This window comes from Pinus tabuliformis, chromosome Q (assembly GCF_031772625.1).
Source record: "Pinus tabuliformis cultivar Carrire ecotype Pingquan chromosome Q, CPIR1, whole genome shotgun sequence".
NCBI lineage: Eukaryota > Viridiplantae > Streptophyta > Pinopsida > Pinales > Pinaceae > Pinus > Pinus tabuliformis.
The window spans coordinates 882,548,961-882,571,143 of record NC_142296.1 but is presented as its reverse complement, the minus strand read 5'-3'; positions in this window follow the sequence as shown (position 1 = coordinate 882,571,143).

Below are 22,183 nucleotides of genomic sequence, written 5' to 3'. Positions count from 1 at the left end.
GTTCATCTACCCTCATGACTCTTCATTTACTCTATGACTGTTACATCCACTATAGACACTTGAACTTACACTTGACAAGACGTTACATACAATCTTCACATGTACCCATGTGAGACAAAATGGCTTGAGCAAGCCATGCAAGACATCACTAACACTTAGACCGTTGTGGTGAGACCAACTCTTTGACATCCTTGTGATGGTCAATGGTGGTGAACAGATGTCAATCTTGGTCGTCCGTGATGGTGTCCGTGCTCTTAATGGTGACATCTTGCTGAAATCTTGCCTCCGTTGCATCTAGGTGCACTGATATGGCTCCTTTGTCCAACTCATCTTATAGCATGTGCATGTTCATCTTGGTGCGACTAGACCAGAAACATGTTGATGCCTAGTGTCTACGCTGCTCTCCAAGCATGTTCTAGTGGCCGTGCTCATTGACTTGTCGAGGTACATGTTCAGCTCTAGTCAGAATTGCTTCTTATATTCACCTCGGTGAGGTTTTGAATGGGTTGGATCGCATGCATGCACACAATGACATGCATGTTGCTGCATTCCCTTGCATGTGATCAATAACACTGCTCACCTTGTCTGCTTCGTGCTAGCTGCTGGGATGGATCTATAACTTGTACAGGCACAGTTTCATCCGTGAATGCATGTTGCGCCCCCTGTTGTACCTGTTCCTACTGCAACTCATTCTCTCGTCTATGCAGCTCTTGTTCTTCCTTGAGTTGTTTCTTCAGCACATGCAACTCCTTCTCTGTTCTATTCTTTGCATTTGTATGATCTTCATGTCGTGCCGTCACCTCGTAGCCTGAGTCTCCAAAGTTTCTTTCATCACAAGTGGATCTGCTTGAGCTTGCAACTTTGTTATGCCTTTGTGTTGTTAACAACCTTTCTCTTGCATTCGTTGCATCTGGTATGCTGCATTCAACTACTGTTGATGGTGTTGCTTGCTATGATGTTGTTATCGTCATATATTAATGTCCTTGTCTACGAACAACTCGATGTCTTCGTGGGTAGGCAAGTTCATAGACACTTGATCGACTACATCCCCAAGTGTGCTCTGAATGGTGTCTTCAACTCTGCTCTCCTGGAAACCATTGTACCTGTGCTGCTGAGAGGAAGATGAACACTTGTGATACCTGGAGACATGGAAACACTCATGGAATGAAATCTATCAGTTTGAAAACCAAAATGAACTTGAGAGATGACTTACAACATACCTGTGTGACTGATCATGAAGGTTGCGCAATTTCCGTCGGGAGGTCAGGAGACTGACTGCCAAAACTGCACAAGTTACAGTCTGGGCTATTAGTAGGTTGAATGACTGTTGGAACTGCGTAATGCATAGTATAGCCTGGCCTGCTGAGGATTGAAACTGGGCAATGTGCAATTTCAGTCAGCAGTGACATGCAACCAGCAAACTACATTGCACAGTTTCTGGGGTCAACAGGACACTGCCTCCAATAATTGCGCAATGCATGCTTGGAGGTCAGTGCCTGGCTAGACTTGCACAATTTCTAGAGGGAAGGGAGGGTCTTCACTTCTGGAAATGCGCAGTGCTAGCTGGGCAAGGCACGGGCCGAGCCAAAGCGGCCCAATCCAGCCGATGGGTGATTGAAAACATGAGAAGTGTGAATGCATGATGAGATGATTGCAAACAAGAGTGAATGATTGTTCATGCAAAAAACAAGCGCAGGATTCAGAAAATGAGAAATAATGCATGTGTGTGAAGCGAGTCTCTACAACGACGACTTTCTGTGCAAAACAATGTCATGCATGCGACAACAGTGAGATGTGAACGAAAACTAAAACGATGCTTCTACAAGCTAACATGCATCAAAACGACAACAAGCGCTCACTGAAATCAAGAAGACAAAAATCACACAAAGCAAAACACAAAAATCAACAAAAATGCAACACAAGACATGGACGATAGGCTTACCCAAAACAACTGAGTTGGATGTGCCGACGACTCCTAGATGCAATGTGGGATGTAAGATCTGCAAGGTTGATGTGAGGAATGAGATCTACAACGTCCGGTTCATGAGTTTTGATAAAATCGAAGATGTGATGCGCATGCCACAAATCTAGGGAGAGTGACACTTGGGGGGAGGCTTCTGAAATGATCCTTTCACGCAACCTTCAACTGCTAAAAGTAGATCCCTGAATCAAGGGATGCCTTTGCATGCTGCCTAGGGAGAAGCAACCCATGCATGTAAATCAGTTTTTCTTGGTCCTGGAGGGAACTGGTCAACTCAACTACACATGAAACAATTTTCTCAGCTGGGAGTAAAAAATGCACATTTCCGGGAGGGAGCTAGGCTGGTTGCCCAAAGGGATTGAGATGTTTCCATGCTTTATCGCTCTTTCCCTGTTTGTAGACTCCATTAGGAATATAAATTCCTCAAACATGTCGAATTTGGAAGTTTCCCTACTTTATGAGCTGACATATGAGTGAATATACGGATATTATTTGGTCAACCTGCTCCTTTGACCTCCAGAAACTCAGTAAAGTTGACTAACGCACCCCCTAAGGCAACACAGAGAGTTACCTTAGGGACTAACGCACCTGATGCATGGCTAGGAAGCTTGCTAGTTCCTGGAGAGCGTTATCTTGGCAAATAGGCCTGTGAACTTGGTCAATCTTTCAGTCATATTTCCCTTCTCCTTTGATATGATGAGGATGTCATTTTCCTGTGAAACAGATTCACCCTAAAGTGTGAGATCATAGGTAGAGACGATGGTTGAAATACTTTATAAAACTTTTTTCAGAAAAAGAGAGAGAGGATCAGAGCTTCGGGACTACGAGAAACCTGATACAACACACACACACACACACACACACACACACACACACATATATATATATATATAATCTAAAATCATGTCCTGAGTCGAGCATTCCCACGCTCAGTAGCTATGTCAGAGTGATTTATCAACAAAGAGATATGACGATCGTGTCCACTGATAAGCACAATGTGAAACTTGTGTCATAATAAGATCATTTTGATGAGCTGTCTCCAAAAAATAATATACACAACTTGGGAGAGGAAACAAGGTTGATTGATGTAAGCCTCTACCCAAGGTCTTGATTTCCACTTCACCTTAACAACATATTTCGATACATGTGAATAAAGGCATTGAGGTCGAACATGTACGAAATCGTCTGATTACCAGTCAATAATGGAGACTGTTAATAGACGCAAGGATGACAACCGATAATGATGATTGCCTCCAAGATGCACAGTACAATATAGTGAGTGTGAATAATGTTTTTGTCACTGAATAGTTGTAGAATCGTTTAACCAGGGGCCATTAATGAAAAACCCTGACCAAACACAAGGTAACTTGCCACTGATGTCTGCAAGTTCCAAGGCATTGAAGTGTTTTTGGGTTTGATTCCTATATAGAGAGTTGAAGTCTATAGGAAGAGACTTGTCAAAAGGTAGGAAATAATGTTTCCTACAATAGTCGACACAAAACGAGACAAGAATGATTGTTTTTTTAAGAATAGTTTGAGCATTGGGTCAAATCGACAATGGGCATGATGGAAGAATATTTTTGATTGTTTGATGGAGGAAACATAAGATAAAGGGTATCCCTTGAACAATATAAGGCATGATACAAAGGGTTTAACCATGCAACACTATATTCATGAACACAAAAAAGTGCTAGCATACAGAGATGCAAGAACATCGAGGTATATAGGCTAAACTCATAGGATGGTAAGGGTGATTTTGAGAGGCTGTCACAAAGAAGGTTTTGCTGAGGGAGTGCCATGTTCAAGGGAACGACTGCTACCAAAAAACTCTTTCCAAAATACTGACATAAAGCAATTTTATTGTCCAATTTCCCCATCTGATTAATTTAATGAGTCCATACAGGTAAACTCGGTGGTCTTTTCATATTTCGAGAGTCTAAAAAGATCATAAAGAGCGACTCCAGGGGGGTCCCTTTGTCATAGTTGTTAATCGGGTGTGACAAAGGTTTAATAGTATACCTGAAAAGGTTCCTTTTCCGTAAGTTAGTCTACTGAGTCCAGATAAAGCGATAAACCTATGCTCAATAGACGTTTTCCTAATTTTGTTACGAGTACGAGGGGATGGAGTAAACTCGATATTCGTCGTGAAATTTTAATGAGTCACATGATGACAAACTCAATAGATCTTCATCAAATTTTAACAATTCAAATGAAGAAAACTTGAGGTATCTTTTTTAGTTTAATGAGTGAGTAAAAAGAGATAAAATAACTGCTTATGACTTCTTCGTAGATTTAACAAGCCCGAAGAAGGGAAAAACTCAGGGGATTTTCAATCTAAGAGTGAGAAAGAGTCCCAAAAAAGAAAGTGCTCATATCGTTGTCATAGGAGTTTTATGAGCCTGATGATGAAAACTCAAGGATTTTCCAATTCAAGAGTGAGAAAAGATCCCATAAAAGAAAGCGCTCATAGTGAATCGAACATGGTCATTTCTATAATTCAACCCTGAAAATCCCTTCAATTCAGGACATAAAGGATCCCTCTAGCCCAATGAGTGGGTCTAGAAACTTGAGAAGACAATCACCTAGACATCTTCCTAGATTATGATTGAAAAATAGAACAAGGGAGGAGGCCTACCTTGCTCTGATTCTAATCTAATTCCCTTTGTTGAAATCCTCGAACTGCTTGTGTCAAGGTCTTGTTCCTGCTTCTTTCAGTGCTTATTTACCTGCACAAACAACCAAGACACAACAAAGCATACCAAAACCAATAGAAAATCCAATAATAATCTATTTAGCTGATCAAGGAATTCCAAACAAATACATACAAAAAACATGTATATTGGGAAGATGAACCAACAATTGTTTTATTATTTAAATAATAAAGGGGAAGCTTACAACCATAGCCTTGATGTTCAAAGGCTCTCCTTGAGTGGTAATCCCAATCCAAGCTAAGAAACTCTCTAATACTCCTTCTCCAAGTCTAATGAATTGCCTCTAGCATAAGCTCATCATAAGGGTGCAAATGGACATTGATTAACCATTTGGGAAAGGTAGAGGGGAAATTTATAGACAGGGAGAGGGATTTGGACCTCCTTCAAAGATAGGATTAGGCCCAAATCTTAAGGAGGTAGCTCATAGGGATGAGACCGAGAGGTCAAATTAGGAGGATTCGACCTCATCTATGCGAAACCACTTCCATCTCACCGCTCTGGCAGCTTCTAGATCATGAAGCTTCTCATCCTCTTTGGGAAAACTTCCTTTTTGAGACCATCGTGAGTACGGGAGAGAACAGAGTGATGCCATAACTGTCTTAACAAGGTGCAATGGGCGATCATTGCAGTTTTGAGCTCTATAAGTGCGATGATTCTCATTTTAGGGTTTTGTGAGCTATTTCTTCAGGGAAAGCTCTAGATATTTTCCAAGCAGGGATTTGAGTTGTATACATTGATGTGTATATTGTATAATGATCATGTTTCAGGCACTTCAAGGTATGTCACAGGGAAGTGAAGAAGGCATGACAAAATACTGTGTAATAAGGGGACATGGTTGTAGACAATACACTGTGTGGGTAGGATACCTAAGTCCCCGACTCAGATCCAATATCCCCGAAGGGATCCCCGATACACATAATACCAAAAGGAGATGTAATCGAAGGTAGGCTACCTTAATTTACTGTCTGATGTTGTCTTGCATTTAGCTCCACTTTGACTGGAGTGGTCCCAGATAGTATGAGTGTAGAAGGATTTCCCTCGTTAATGACACTAGTTTCGGTGTATGATCTTGGGCAGTTAACTCACAACTTCCTAACCCAAGATCCTAGTCTAGACCAATATGTGTGTTTTACTCATAAAAGAGTTACCGATTGATTTTATTATGATGTAAATTTTAAATGTACTTTGTTAATGTATTCGGTGGGGGTGTTATGGAGTTATGTGGGACTCCGACACAAACCATGTAGTAAAATGCTTTAAATTTCACTTTGATGAATGAGTTGCTTCTACAAGGAAAGGGTCATTTATACATCAATATATACCATGCATCCAATACAGTAAAACACAAGCATAACCGACATAAATACAATTCTTTTTAACAACTTTTTAAACCAAATAAACGCAGATCTAACCAACTAAGCAGAAAAACTGTAAAAAAAATCTATTTTATTTTTTATGAAAAACTTAAGCAGTAAAGTTCCTAAAAAGAAAAAATTGTTCAGGAAACAGATAGCAATCAAACATGCACAGTTGTAGATCCCTTATCAACCTACAAGAAACTCTCCCAACCCATGAGTTTGCAGAATTGGATGCTTATCAAGACTTGGTTGGCTAACACACTGTAACAGAGGACATAGAGAGTTAGTGGTTGCACTAACACTTTGTTTGCAAGGCCACGGTGCTTTATAAAGCACTGGTTTCACTGGTAGGGTGCGTTAGTGTGGAATAGTCTCTAAAACAAGGATGTTGGGATTAGATCAGAGGCTAAGCACTGTGAGAACGATGTTGTGTAGTCATGAGCAGTCAGAAGGGGGATCAAGAAGTATAGGAAGTCCTGGAAGAAAGAGAGATCTAGGAACTTTCTGGGAGAAAACCAGGACCAAAGTGTAGTCCCAAGTGGAGTGACCAATTCTGCAATAGGGATTAATGCACATGTGATTTTGGTGGTGATACCCTCAAGGATATTCTTGAGATCCTTGGCAAATAGTCAGATTAGCTACAACTATCCCATAGATAAATGCACATATATGTATTAGTGAAATGATAATCAAAGTAAAAAGAAGGATTATTACCTCAGATCTTGGTGTGGTGTTGCTGGAGAACGTAGAGTAGCGGAGTGGAATACCCCTTAGCTAGCTCCTAGATCAATACCTGCACATAAACAATATGAGGCATAATATCACAACATATAACTTTAACAATCAATTCAAGAATACATAGGGATATCTAACTGCATATGTCTAAGCTACTCATAATCATTAACATTGCATAAACATGTAAATAAATCACAATACTAATGCCATGGAGTGGACAACACAACTGCAGGTCTATATTAATGATATGAAAGAGTGATTACAACAGTCAGTTGCATCAATCTTCCCTTACTCTTCCTGCTCCTCTCTCTCTATCTCTTATTAACCTCTTGAAGAACCAATGTCTAATACAAGCTTTGACAGTCAATAGGAAATCCTTTCAATACTTTCGACCTCTTTCACAATGGCCCTAGCCTCAAATATATAGCATGAGAGGATAATCCTTTCCAATTCTTTCATGAGTTCTTTTGGGAAAAATCTGAGATGTTTCCATGCTTTATCGCTCTTTCCATGTTTGTAGACTCCATTAGGAATAGAAATTCCTCAAACAAGTCAAATCTGGAAGTTTCCCTACTTTATGAGCTGACATATGAGTGAATATAGGGATATTATTCAGTCAACCTGCTCCATTGACCTTCAAAAACTCACTAAATTTGACTAACACACCTCCTAAGGAAAAATAGACGTTACCCTAGGGACTAATGCACCTGATGCATGGCTAGGAAGATTTATAAAGCACCTTGATAGTTCATGGAGAGTGTTAGCTTGGAAAATAGGCCTGTGAACTTGGTCAATATTTCAGTCATATTTCCCTTCTTCTCTAAGCTGATGAGAGGTCATTTTCCTGTGTAACACCAACACACTAAAAACCCTCTTAATTAGAACAATTAGGGATGAATGGATTGATCTCCTTGATCTCATGAGTAGAGGTGATGTATACCAATTATTATTTGAAAAAAGTTGTGACACATACAAACAAATATCAAGATGAAAGGAAAGAGTACGTCAATCAACATCAAGATCGGTAAGTCAAGCTAAACTTGGAAATTTGCTTGATAACTTTAAAAACATAAATTCTTAGAAATCTAAGTGAACAAGCAGAATGTTAAGAATAAAAAATGAGAAAAAAGAAGATGTTGATATTTGTGTTGTCCATGGAGAATCACATGATGTTAAATATTTCCCCTCATTAGCAAGGTTTAAGGAAGTTTACCAAGAGGACAATGGAGCAATTAAATTTCCAATGAAACTATTTTATGTAGCTCTAAGAGGACCATGGCATCTTGTTCAACTTGATATGATACAACAGCCTAATTCACAATTTCAATCTTATGCACATCCATCTCAAAGTAATTGGAACATACCCTTTCCTTGACAACCTTGGCCACCTCAACCCCAAAACCAATCTTGGCAACAAGGTTGGCAAGGAACTTATGGGAGTCATCCACAATATCTTGAATATTTTCCTCAATATCCTCCATACCCAAATCCATTCTATCCCTACCATTCACCTCCACCACAACCACAACCCCAACCACATCCATCTCAAATATCCATTGCCACTCAACTACCTGTACCACCATTTCCAAACCCACAAAAGGAAGTATCTCAACCCACTTACAATGTTGAGGCACAACACTTCCAAACATCTCCTCTTGATCTCAATGGTATTCATCTTAGCTCAAGAAGAGCATTGCAAAAAATAGATTCTCTTGATGTCATTGAAGGAAAACATTCAGAAAAAGAAGATTCAAATGAGAAGACCAAAGAATCATGGGCTACACTTGATGAAGAGCAGACATCAAAATCATAGATTGAGAAAGTTCCCTCATGTTTACCATCAGATCCTCCATGTGTTCAAGAGAATAATCAGTAAAAAGAAGCAGATCTGAACTTCATGGAAGAAGAAGACATCCAAGATGAGCCAAATTAGCAAGCGGACTAGGGGCATCAAAACTATATTGAAATATGGTTTCAGGCAATCAGTAATTTGCCGCAACACACTCTTCTTCAATAATTCTTGATCTCATCTCAATAAAAGAATTTGGTCTTTGAAATTCAGGTACGTGTCAAAGAATATATTTCAAGCCTACTCATCAGTTTATCTGTCATATTGATGTGCACATAGCTCCATTGGAAGTATTCTTATACTTGAAAGAGATTTTGTTTTTCAAGTGGAGTAGGATAGAAAAAATAAAAAAATGGAAAAAAATAAAAAAAATAATATCTCAGATGAAAACCTCCTTTGAGGCACCTGATATTGCCTCATTGATTGAAAACTTCCATGAGGCGGTCAATGGATTGGGAAAAAGAGAAAAAAAGAGAAAAATAAAAAATCCTAGGTGAAAACCTCTTTTGAGGTGCCTAGGTAGACCTGCTAGTTGAAAACCTCATTTAGACGGTTGGTAGGCCTAGAAGAAAAAAAAGAAAAAATAATAAAAAATATTTGATCCATGTATCTCTCTCTCATGAATGCAGGTGTTCTCCAACCTATATAAGCAACAAAAACAAAGTTAGCCACCAAAAGAAAAGTTGATCAAAAACTTGGTCAAAGGAAGTAAAACTTAGACTTTCTCCTCCTTTGCCCAGATGCTCCAGAAGGACCAAGGCCATTCCAATCCATCACCCTTATCTATTTCCACCATCCAGTAATCATTTCCAAGATTTTACCACTCATTTTCCTCGATGTCCTAAAACACTGCAAGAAGGCTTTGTTTTCTACAAGAAGTAAAAATACATATAAAAAATTATGTTAGGCATATCTTGAAAACCGTGCATCCATTTTCCAAGTTGTTTCAGGGGAAGATGCATATGGATGATAATTAGATGCTCAACTAGTTTCAACAAATTCGAATGCACACTTTTTGAGAAATTGACCTCCATCACCTACAACCATTTTTAAATTTTCTCGATATTCATGCATCCATTTGCCAAGATGTTTCGTGGGGAGATGCATATGGATGATGGTAACATGCCCAAGCAATTTCAGAAAATTCGAGTGTACATTTTTTGGGAAATGTACCTCATCACCTACAACCATTTATAATTTTTCTTGATATTCGTGCATCCATTGGCCAAGATGTTTTTATGGGGAGGTGAATAAGGATGATGGAAACATGTTCAGAAAATTTCAGTTCAATCTAGTATACCATTTGGGAGATATGGACAAAACAAGTCTGCTACAGGTTTGTTATAGGAATTGGTTGAGGGGTTTTGTAGGAAAAGAATGGTGATATGAATTGTTGGAAGGGTGTATGACAATTGTGAAAAGTGTGGGGAAGGTGAACATCACCCATGGCTAATCCCAACACTCCAAGAAGGTCGGATTTGATTAAGGCAACTTCTCACAGTAACTGGAAGATAGAGGCTTAAAATACGGGATGGCATCCATCAACTCCAACAACAATACATTGAATGCTAGAAAGAGGCCTGCACAAAAAAATATTACATTAGTGAAAAAAAACATCATGCTATGAATACCTATGCATTAACAAACAAATGAAGTCAACACCTCCGAAATCATCATGTTATGAAGCTCAGTAACAAAATTTTAACCAAGGATGTGAAGCAACAACAACAATAACAAAAACCTAGGAGACCTTCACATTCAAGGTTATCATCAATACGACCTCTAGAAGATTATCACATGAAACTTCAAGATCATTAGCAGCAGCTTCAGGACCACCAAAGGAAACTTCAACATTCATATCAGCAACCTCAATATCACCTACAAAAACACATCAAGGGTAAGGCTCAGGTATGAAATCCTTTAAACCTTTCTTACGAACTTATTTTATCTTGAAAAACATTGCAAGTGTATGAAGGAAAAGTTTTTTATAGCCAAGATTAGTAGTAGAGAAACCTCAGCCTTATCTAGCAATTAACTTCACTTTTCCACCAAGACACCCGCACATGGGGGAGAGGACAAGACAAAAGTGAAGAGGACTTGAGAAAGTGGGATGTAATCATTTAGTCATGATGGAAGACAAGGAGTGTGAAGGGGTAGGTGAGGGCCAACCTAGTTAACTCAAAGCACTTTGAGTTTATTTTGCATGCAATAAAAAAATAGAGAAAAGTTGAAAAAAAAGAAAAAAATAATGAAAAAAAAGAAGAAGAAAGTGAAAAATGAAAAATGAAAAATAAAGAAATAAAAGGTGGATCCACCACCTCTTTCCATGAAAAATTTAGTTTCTATAGGATTCAGGTTGTGTGCATCTCATTACAATTGAAGAACCACCTAAGGGAAAGAAGCAACCTCAACCTATAGTAGGGATTCCTTGGGAAACTGAGATAGAAAAATGTAGTAGCAAGAAGAGTAGCAGAAAGAGCATCAAATAGACTAGAAAACAAAGCATGAAACATGTTAACATACATGAAGAACAACAAGGTGAGCAGGATGAATAGGTTGCTCAGAGGATGAGCAACAATTTTAGCAGGGGAGTATGATGGGCCTCCAAATTATACATAGATTAAGGCTCATCTAATGTTTCTTAGACACATGAAGGCTATATTAAACCTCTCCTTATACACTTAATAATGTTTTTTAGCTTTAATATGTTCATTAGGAAGGTTTATGGATAATTGCATATTTGTGCCTAATATTATTTATTTTTGTAGAATATTGTGAGAATATTGGGCAGATTATGGAGATTTGGAGGAGGAGATAATTTAGGGACTTTCTCCCTACTATAGAAGGATCAATATTGGATAATAAGTCAACAAGATATTCTGAAATTATTGAACAGATTCTGGAGCTCTAGTGATTGAGAAAATCTAGGAATGTGTTCCCTATCATTTAATGCAAATTCCTAATGTTGCGAACCAAATCAACTATTTGAGGGATTTTGGAGGTGAAATATTCCTCCTTTCATGGGGAATGCTTCCTAATAATTTTGTATAAGTACCAAGTCAAATTTTTCTCTAATGGTTGATTTGTATTAGTCTTCTTGTGGAGAGAACTCATATTTTTGTAGCTCCACTTTCCTTTCTTGCAGGGATGTAATTGTATTGATGCAAGTAATGAAGATTGGTGTCATGTTCAGCTTCTAAATCTTGGTCTCCTTCATGGGACTTTGATTTTCCTTGGGCTTGGCCATCCCATGAGCCTCAAAGCCCTTTTGTATCATTTAATTTTCTTTTTTTCACTTCTTATTCACATGCATCTCTTGTTCTTGTCTTTCTCTATTTATGTATTTAGTATTGATGATTTCTTGTTATAGGATTGGGTTAAATGGTTGAAGTAAGTTTTTTTGCAGGATCAAACTCATGATTTCATCCTTTGAATAGCTTTGGAAGGTCATAGTAATCATTGAAATACTTAGTTTAGTTTTCTTATTCCCAAATCTAAATGTTTGGAAGTCCCTTGTGGCAAATAGTAGTAAATTTATGCTATTTTTTTAACATGCTAATGAGATTCAATCAAGTTGATTCCACTTGAATTAGATCACAAACAAATTTTAGTTAATAAAAAAATTACCCCATTGAATTCGCACTTGATTAGGTTAGGCATTTGATAGATTAACTAGCTCACTGGTTCTCGAATTTCTAGATTTTAGACTAGTAATTTTCTACTATTTTTAGCATGTGTTAATAGGCATATTTTGAGTGATTCCACTTCGAATGGATACCTAAGACATCCTAGTCAATAAATAAAAAATTCCCATCCAATTTGGATTTGATTTGTTTGTTCATTCGGGGAATTATATCTTCCTGTAGCAAACTTGTTTCCTATAGCATATTCCTGTAGCACTCTTCCAACATGTATATACTTGCCCATATTTGCTCAAAAAGGTTGGTTTTTGTCCCTTAGGGTTGAATCATGAACCCTACGATCTAAATTGGTTAATGAGGAATAAACACCACTTAGGACTTGCCTTTTTACCCATGCAAAACATCTCAACGAATTGGGTTAATGGATAAATTTATGAATTGGATAATACAATAATGATTTTCTTGATTGCCACGTCTGATGAACTTTTTCAATGGATATAAACTCTTTGAAATGTAATGATTGATATTTACTTAACAATATTTACTTTATGTAACTAGAATAGTTTTTCCTTCTTTGTATTTTCTTTCTTACAATAATTTAAGGTTTCCATTTCGAGCATTTCCATTTCTGTAATTAGTTTAGGATTCAACTTCATTACATTCACTCTATTACATCATGACAATGAAGGAAGGAAACATTGTATGCTACACATATAGTGATGATATCTCTTAAGTTTGTACGAAACCCGGGTTGATAATTAAAGTTGGTAGCCTTAGGAGTTGCAACATTCTTGTTGCAATACCGAGGCTCATTAGTATGTTTGATGTGTTCCCATCGATTCTACTTCCTTAAGGTCACCTAGGAGGTTGAATCATATCATAGTAGCCTCTAGTCACATGTTTACCCCAGTTGGCTAGTTACTTGGGTAGATGTGGGAGGAGGGTTTTACAGTCATTCATCTTACCATTTTCCCATCAACACATCCAATGACATTTCTTTCAAACCCCTTGATCTTCATTGTTCAACATCTCTCTATTCACTTTTTTTTTCAAGCAAGTGAGGCGCTTCAGCCTTCGATGATGGAGATGGCGGGTCCTCACTGTCTTGACGTGACTACTGAATGTGATCAGATTTATTTGTGCTCAAATGACTCCCATCGTGATCTCGCTCTTTTTATTGAAAACTCACTTTTTCCAAGGTTTTAGGGTTTTCAAGAGGGTCATCACGAATTTTACGATCCAATTGTTGAATGGCTGGAAAAATCTTACTTGGAAAGCTCTGTAGCAAACAAAAACTTTTGATATTTCCTCGCACTTGCTAAGGAGCTCGGTGTAGATGAAGACACATCCTCAAGAAGCTTCAAAGGTTTGTTGAAAAATCGTATTTATCGAAAAGGTAAACAAGTGGATTGGATGAAAGTAGTCATTGTGACACACCTTTTAACCCACAGGCATGCCCTTCATTCTCTTGTGAAAGTTTTTCTAGCTTTAATATCTTCTGTTGCACATCACTTTAAATTTGTTTTAATTGTTCATATATTTGTGAATGTAGGTCAGGAATGACTATGGTGGCTTCATAGGAAATTACATTACATGTGACCCCGACTTTATAGCTGTTAGGTTAGGAGTAGGATGAGCTAGTGCATCCTAGTTTTCCCTTTCTTGCACTGATTCTGCAATCATTCCCTATAGTTGATGAGCATTAGTATTACAGCAAGAATGCTGCAACTCTTGGGCTACCATCTTTACTTTGTCAACCTGGGGTTCGTACAAACTTGGAGGTGACAGTGTTGTATACACAAGTAAAAGTGATGGTTCTACCTTTTGTCACGGTTCAGCTGGCGAGAGACCACTGGGGTTTTCAAGACATACTTATATGGATTCAGAAGGACCTTGGTTTCTTGATGGAAGAAAGGGAAATCTTCTCTAAGGGAGAGCTACTCTACTACAATAATGGAAAAGACCGAAATTCAATGCTAAATCACACCTTGTCCTAATTAACTGCCAAGAAAATATGCTTTGCAATAATGTTAAATTAACATGAACCAAATGCTACTATCTAAGCATGGAAGTAAGAAGCATCAAACATCACTAATGTGCAAGTAAAGGGACTGAAATAAATCTGTTTTTGTCTTTTTGTCTTTTCCTGCAAAATCAAGTATGAAAACTAATTTGTTTTTGTGATGTGGCAGGTGAATTAAGGATGTTGGAGGATGGCTGGAAGGGTTAGGATATGGTTGGATGGTGTGGGAGACCCTTGGGAGGATTTTGGTGGCTTCCTAGAGGGTTTCCCTCAATTCGGCCTCAAAACAGGTCATTTAAGGAAAACCTACAAGATGTACTAGAAACCTACAGGATTCCCTGTAAACCTATAGGATACAACCGAGAGCAAAATGGAAGGTGTTGGAGGTGATGGAAGGCTTAAGGAAGGTGGTATATGGGTGGAATGAAGTGAGGAAAGGTCTAGGATCACTCAAAAGTCAACAACAAAGATAGAAGATGGTTGGATTCGCTCAATGTGCTTGGAATAATTTCTATGAAAAATGATGAAAACTAGTGAAGGTAATGGTGAAAAAAAGGAATGACTATGGTGGATGGAGTGGAAGGTGGTTGTTGGATATTGAGTCTTTATCTCCTCCTGAAGCACTTTCTCTACATAAAACATGTATAATTCCCAAAAAGATATGTAAACAAGAATCATTCTCATAAGCTAGAAAAGCAGAATTAATGAACTAACTGCCTACATGATGCATGAGGAAAGTTGCTGAAGGGAATGAAAGCATGGATGAGATCTATTGCAAGAGTGAATATATAAGAGATGGAAATGAAATACTACTTTGAAAAATTGATCAAATTCTAACTTAAATACAGTAAACTCTAAAGCTTATGCAAGAAATAGAAATATGTGTTTTTTTTTGGGCTGCATAAAGGTCCCTTCCTCAAATCATGATTCCAAAGGGAGGAAATGAGGCCAAGACACCCACTGAAAACCTTGTGGTACTCCTTTTATCCCCGCTAACCTACTACTTAAGTAGCCACAAATGGAAGCAAACTAATAAACAACCAATCCAATCTACACTACTTGCAATGAAAACACATCTAAAAGAAAATTAACAATGAAGCTATGAGACTAATCTAAACATACAGATACAAGAAAGAGGAGCCTTGGCTGCTAGGGTTGGGCCCTAACCCAATAGATTCAGCCCTCTGAGTTAACTCAGTGCTGGCTCAAAACAAAACTCATTCTTATTACCAAAACAAAAAATTACATCAATAAAACTTTCACAAGTCTGGAGCTTGAAAATAGCTTAGAGTTTTACAACAAAAATTCGAATCCTAATGAGGCTCTAGGCCTCTCTACTTATACAATTGAAGTCCCTAGCGAATTCCTTAAAATTAGGGAGTCTCAGCTCCCAAACTCGAGATAAACTAGCTCTTTGTCTCTCACTTGCTCGACTGCCTTCTAATCCTCATGCCTTGGCTGCTTTCACTCTGAGCTGGTGTGATGGATGGAGGAATATTCGAATGAGGGAGAAGTAAATAAGGAGGATTTACCTCCTACAATCCCTCTCCCTTGTCCCATTCAAAATTTAACCTTAGTATTTGCCAAAATTCCTTGATTTTCTCCTTCAATCTTGCATTCAATGCATATTAGTCCACTAGGCATAATATCCAACTCTAACTCATCTCATAAACAAAATATAATCAAAAACATGTAATAAGTTGTGAGAAAAGTTGGTTTGACTAAGCTAGGAGGTGAATTAAGGCCCATATAATTACCCAATGATGAGGCTCATCATCACCCCCTAGCTGAAAGTGTTGCTCATCCTTTGAGCAACTCAATCAATATCCATATCCTTCATAGCTCTAGTGGCCTCCCTGACATCCCATGCCTATGTTGTGGTTTCCTCTTCTTGTTCATAGAAGCCTACTTTCCTTTCTACCTCCTCCCACTGCCTCTTTTCTTCTTCTTCCTTCCTTCATTCTAGCATTCCTAAGAGTAGTGGTGGACTGAGTTTTAGGCCAATCCAATTGACTTTAAGCCTTTTCATAGATTGCATGTACATGGGTGTCTTGTTTAGTTCTTCTCTCAATCTTTGAGAAGAGTGGTACTCTCTTATCTTTAAGCCGTATGGCAATGTGTTGAGTGTTCCATCTCCTCAGGCAAGAATGTATGCTATCATCCCCTAACAGCTTGAGAATGTCCTCAAAATGTGAAATTTCTTGCTCTTGGGCAGCAAGATATCTAAGTGCAAGCTGAGGATCATTTGTAATCAAATTATGAGTACTGATGAGGGCCATGGGATCTGACTGTTTAGCTCTGATGATAAGAGGTTTAGTTTGTTCTCTTGCCAATATCTTCTTCATCTCTACAACCCTTGATTCCTCATAGTTCATCCATGATGTCAAAGCCATCAACTGTAAATCTCCTAGATTGGCATTCGGGTCCCATACATTCATGTCTGTTAAGGCCATGTTGTGCAAATAAAACTCAGACATCTTGGCCCTATCTTCTAGTGTGCTCTAATCACAAAGATCAATGAACTACCTGTAGTCCTGAAATGGCATGGTGCCTCTCTGTGCTAGGGTCTTGATTTGGAACTACAGCCACTGTTCCTTGAGGTATAGGGCATAGGATTTAGTTGGAATCCTACACTGGATTGCTTCCAAAGAGAGATTGGCCATACATACCAATTGATTCTCTCTTTGTTGTAGCTGTCCTCTCAACCATGCATTTTTTGTTTCTAGTTGATTTTTCATTATGGCCTCTCTATCTCTCAAGTTACTTAGCTCTCTGCCCTTCTCCTTGAGCTTCTCCTCCAAGTGCCCAATGTCTTCCACCCCCTTGGATTTGGTGATCTACATCCATGTTTGAATTCTGGCTCTCTCCTTCTCAAGCTCAAAGAACAATGGGATAACAGATTTTTGAGGAAATACCTTGCTTCCTTCAATAAAATTGTAGTAGGAGTTGAGGTTAGGTTGAGGGCTAGGTTCTTTTGATTCTGGGTCCTCTTCTTTAGTTTATTGCTATTGGCCTACCCCCTTTACCAATTTTTTTTATCTCCTGTAGGTTTAGCAGAGTATCCTATAGGACTGCTTCTGCTTCCTGTAGATTTCGATAGGTATCCTGTAGGATTAATTTTCCCTTGGAGGAGGTGGATCTAGTCATAGGCCTTCTCACATAGGTGATAGAAGACTTAGGGGAAGGAATTTTCTCCTTTTGTTTAGGTGAGTCTTCAATCACAATGGGAATTTTGGTTGGTGTTTGGGGTTTCCCCTGCCTTATTCTTGTGCTTTTCCTTGTCCTAAAATATAAGGGGATCTAGCTCTGTCTTTTGCCTTTTTACTTGATGGGGGTGCTAATAGTAGTGAGGGAAGTTGTTGACTCTCTCTCAGCGGGTTCTGGAGACACCCTAGGTGAATCCTCCTTGCCTTCTACCCCCTCTTTCCCATTTCTTTCTTCACCTATGTCTTTCATTTCTTCTTCCTCTTCTAGATCCTCATCTTCTTTATTAGTTTCCTCCTTAACATCCTCCTCTATTTCTTCATCACCCTCTTTCTCTTTCTCATCTTCTTCTTCATCTTCCTCATTTTCTTCTGTTTCATCTTCTTCTTCATCCATCTCATCTTCATCTCCTTTTGTTTCTTCTTCTTCCTGCTCTACTTCTTCTTCCTTTGCTTCAGTCTCTTCCTCTTCCTCTCCACTGACAGTAGGACTAACATCATATGTGAGAGCTTTGATGTCTTCCTCTGCCTGCATGTCTCTGAAAACTAACCATTGTATAGGAATTCTGAGGTTTTGGAGGGCATCTTCTATAAGGATTCTAATTAACCCATGGTGAGCTAACTGTTGGGAATTTCCCTCCTACACCTTGATGCTTGAGTCTATCAATGATTGCAACAAGAAGTATGGTATGCTGAGCCTGTGGTGAAGGGGTGCTTTTGCTCCAAATCTCAATTCTTAAATAAGCCTAAAATGATAGCCATAGACCACACTATACCTACCCTCACATAAAATGTATTTGATAAGTTGGTAGCTCACCTCATTCTAGGGATATGGAATACTTGATCTCCTTACTCTATTTTTTTCCTCAATGGGTTCCTCACCTTCTAAAAAAGAATTTACTTTTGGCAACTTGGCTATCTCCTTTATCTTCCTTCCTCCATGGTACTCCTAGTGGAAGTGTGGTATCTTTGATGATGAGTTTAGGGGTGAGTTCTATGGAGAGGCCTCTTACCACAACAATGGCATGGACTCTGGTAAGTGGAATGAGGGAGACAACAAAATATCAGGCTACCTCATCATCATACCCCCTTAATTTTTTGAAAAACTGCATCCAATTATTCCTTGTGAATATTTCTAGTACATGAGGGAGTTTCTGGATTCCCATTGTGTTAGTGGGTTCCCTCTTATTAAACCCTCCTGTAATCTTGGTTGGAGAGGAGATGAGATGGTTGATACAATTTTCAAATGCAGAAGTAAAAGACTGAGATGATTGTGTGGACAATTCTCTTGCACAACTGCCAAATTCACTCAAACTAGAGGATTTTTGTTCAATTTACTTGGAAAGAGGGATGTAATTATAGAGCCTACCTCTTCATAGTGTTTGTTGTGGTCAACCCCCGTGTTTTCCCCTCTGAAACTCCTCTTGGCCTATCCTGTAGATTGTCTCTGTGTATCCTATAGGAATCCTGTGTGCAATCCTGTAGGAATTCCTGTGCAGAAAAACGATGGTGTCTTCCTTGTTTTAGGTTTCCTGGGTATGAGAGAAACTTGTGAGAGCGAGCCTCGAGGAAGTGAATGCATGAATTCATGGGGACGACGATTATTTCCTCTTATGGTCATTTGGGGTGAGGTGGTGTGCTGGCAGTCGAGGTACAGTTTCCATTTTTGGATTGTTGGTCCCCACTACCACCTCATCATTCCCCACTTCCTCGTAATCAACTCCCACTTCATGCTTCCGTAGCCTTAACTGCTTTTTTCCTTCTCCTTTATGTTTTTGAGTTGACTGTTGCCATGTGTGAGAGGACAAATTGTTTTTTCTTTGTTGACTGATTGAAGGTGGCCAAGTTAACTAGCCACCTTTCGCTTATAAACCAACTTACTCGTAACCTTTACATATTTTGACTACATTATGCACATGAGAGAGTGAGTGGGATACTTACCTATGGTGCTTAATACCTTGCTGCAGTGGTTGAAGACCGGAGGTGCTTGCTGTGTGAATTGGCTACATGTTATTCTTCTTCCCTTTTTTGTTGTTCTCTAATGATATTTTTGTGGTGCAGGTACCTGGTGTTGAAGATGATGGTGTTGTTGCTACTTTGGAGTCCCTTCTTCTCTTGGATCATCATGTTGTAAGCTTAATGTTCTCATGATTTGTATTCTGTAGGATAGGCTGCTATAGGATTTCCTACAGGATGTACAGTAGCTGCTTCTCCCTTAGAACTCTTAATCATACCTTTTGCTGGGAGTTTGAGGATGGGGACATGGATGGAGAGGGAGACTAGGAGTGTGGAGAATGAGGAGTACTCAGGTGATGCTCCCTCTTGCTCTTTGTTTCCTTATTTTTCGAAGACTGTGAAATTTTTGAAACTGATATTTTTTTAAGGGTGAATGCAGGGGTGTTGAAGGTGGACATAGGTATGGTCATGGAATGATTATGTAGGGGTGTTATTTTATTGACATTGCAGGTCATTGTTTCCTTTAGGTTCACTTCCTGTAGGATTTCTGGGTCACTGTGATTCCTATAGGATCATCCTGTAGGTTTTTAGGGGATCCTATAGGTTTAAAGGGGATCCTGTAGAAAACACAGTCCCCTTGTAAACTAAAGGAAAGGAGTGGAAAAAAGTGAAAGAAATGGTAGGGTGATGAATGAAAATGAGTGGAAAAATAAAATGTGAGTGAAATAGGTCTCTTGGTGATCCTCCTTTGCCCTATGATCATCCTTCTTGCTGACCTGCAAAATATAAATTTTCATGATTTTTCTATTTTCTCTCTTCTTCTTTTTTGAAAGCAACTAGGCTGGCTCTGAGAGGTTTTCATCCTAGCTATTTGCCTTGGGTGCCTCAAGAGAGGTTTTCACCTAGGGATATTTTTATCATTTTTACTCTCTTTTTTTTTTTATTAACACCATTGGGCCATTCCAAGAGGTTTTCAACCCTATAGTGGGACTTAGGCGCCTCATGGAGGTTTTCACTTGAGTCCTTATTCTTTTTATTTTTTTCTCTCTCTCAGTGATTTGATGAGGTATGAGCTGAAACTTGCTCCACTACCATCATTTTTTAATTGATATCATCAATGAACTCTTGTTTTGACAATGGTCTCTTGTAAATTTTCAGTCGGTGTCCATTAAAAAGTAAAGGAATGGCCTCTTCATCTATGGTTTTGATCTGTACTAAACCATTGCCATGGCATCTTTCTACAACATAAGGTCCTAACCATCTTGTCCTTAACTTTCCCTTGAAGTCTTTATACCTAGAACCATATAACAAAGCCCAATCACCTTCTTGAAATTGCTTCTCCTTGATGTTTTTATCATGCCAGATCTTCCTCTGAAGTTGAATTACCTCTATATGTAGGAGGACCTGCATTCTGAACTCATCCAAACCATTCAACTGGAGCAATCTCTATTTTTGTGCACTGCTGAGATCTAGATCTAGTTGGGCTTCCATCCTTAATGCGTTATACTCAAATTCAATAGACAACAAGGCCTTTTTCCCATAGAGCAGCTCATAGGGTGTGAATCCAGTGATGGTCTTCCAGGTGGTATTATAGGCCCAAGTGGCCTCAATTATTCTATCTGCCCAATCCTTCCTACTGCTGCTTACCACTTTGGTCAAGATGCCCTTCAGTGCTTTATTAGTCACCTCCACTTTTCCCTTAGCTTGTGGATGATAGGGAGTGGATGTTCTATGCTTGATCTTGTGCTTGCTGAGCAAGTCTTCAATCACGTTGGAGGTAAAATGGTTGCCTTGGTCTATGACCAACTCTCTAGGGTACCCAAATTTGTAAAATGCATTCTCCCTTAGGAACTCAACTACCTTCTCTTCTGTTGCTACCTTAATTGCCTTGGTTTCAGCCCACTTAGTCAGATAGTCAGTGCACACAATGATGTACTGCTTTTGTTTGGAAGGAGGGTCAATAGGTCCAATGAAGTCCATGCCCCACTTGTCAAATGGCTCGAAAGTCACCTGAGGCTACAAAGGCATTTCATCTCTTGGAGTAGGCCTTCCCATCCTTTGGCAGCGATCACACTGACTAGTATATCTTTTCACATCCCGATGAAGAGTGGGCCAATAATAGCTTGTTTGTAATGCTTTGAATGCTTTCCTATTTGCTGCAAAGTGACCTCCACAAGGCCCATCATGACAGGTCAGAAGGATGTCAAAGACTTCCTCCTCCTTGACACACCTTCTCAAGATTTGATCTGGCCCAAGTTTGAAGAGATTGCCACCAATCCAAGTGAAGGGGGTGCTCTTCCTCACTATCTTGCTTCTCTCTTTAGAGGACAAGTTCGATGGGAACTATGCAGATACCAATATTTTGCTATATCAGCAAACCATGGAGAGAGAAGTGAAATAGCAAATAAGTTCTCATCCAGTAACTAGTCATCAACCGTTCCTTCTTCACCTGCAGGCAAATTTAATCTCGACAAAATTTTTGCAACAACATTTTCCTTACCAAGCTTATCAACAATAGTTAGATCAAACCGTTGTAATAAAAGTAACCATCTTATAATACAAGAATTCACATCTGGTTTGTTCATTAAATATTTGGTTGCAGCGTGGTCAGTATGTACAAATGTTTGATAGCCTGTAATATAATGCATAAATTTATTCAATGAATGCACAATAGCCAGGAGTTCCTTTTTGGTCACTGTGTAATTTAGTTCAACCTTTGACAAATT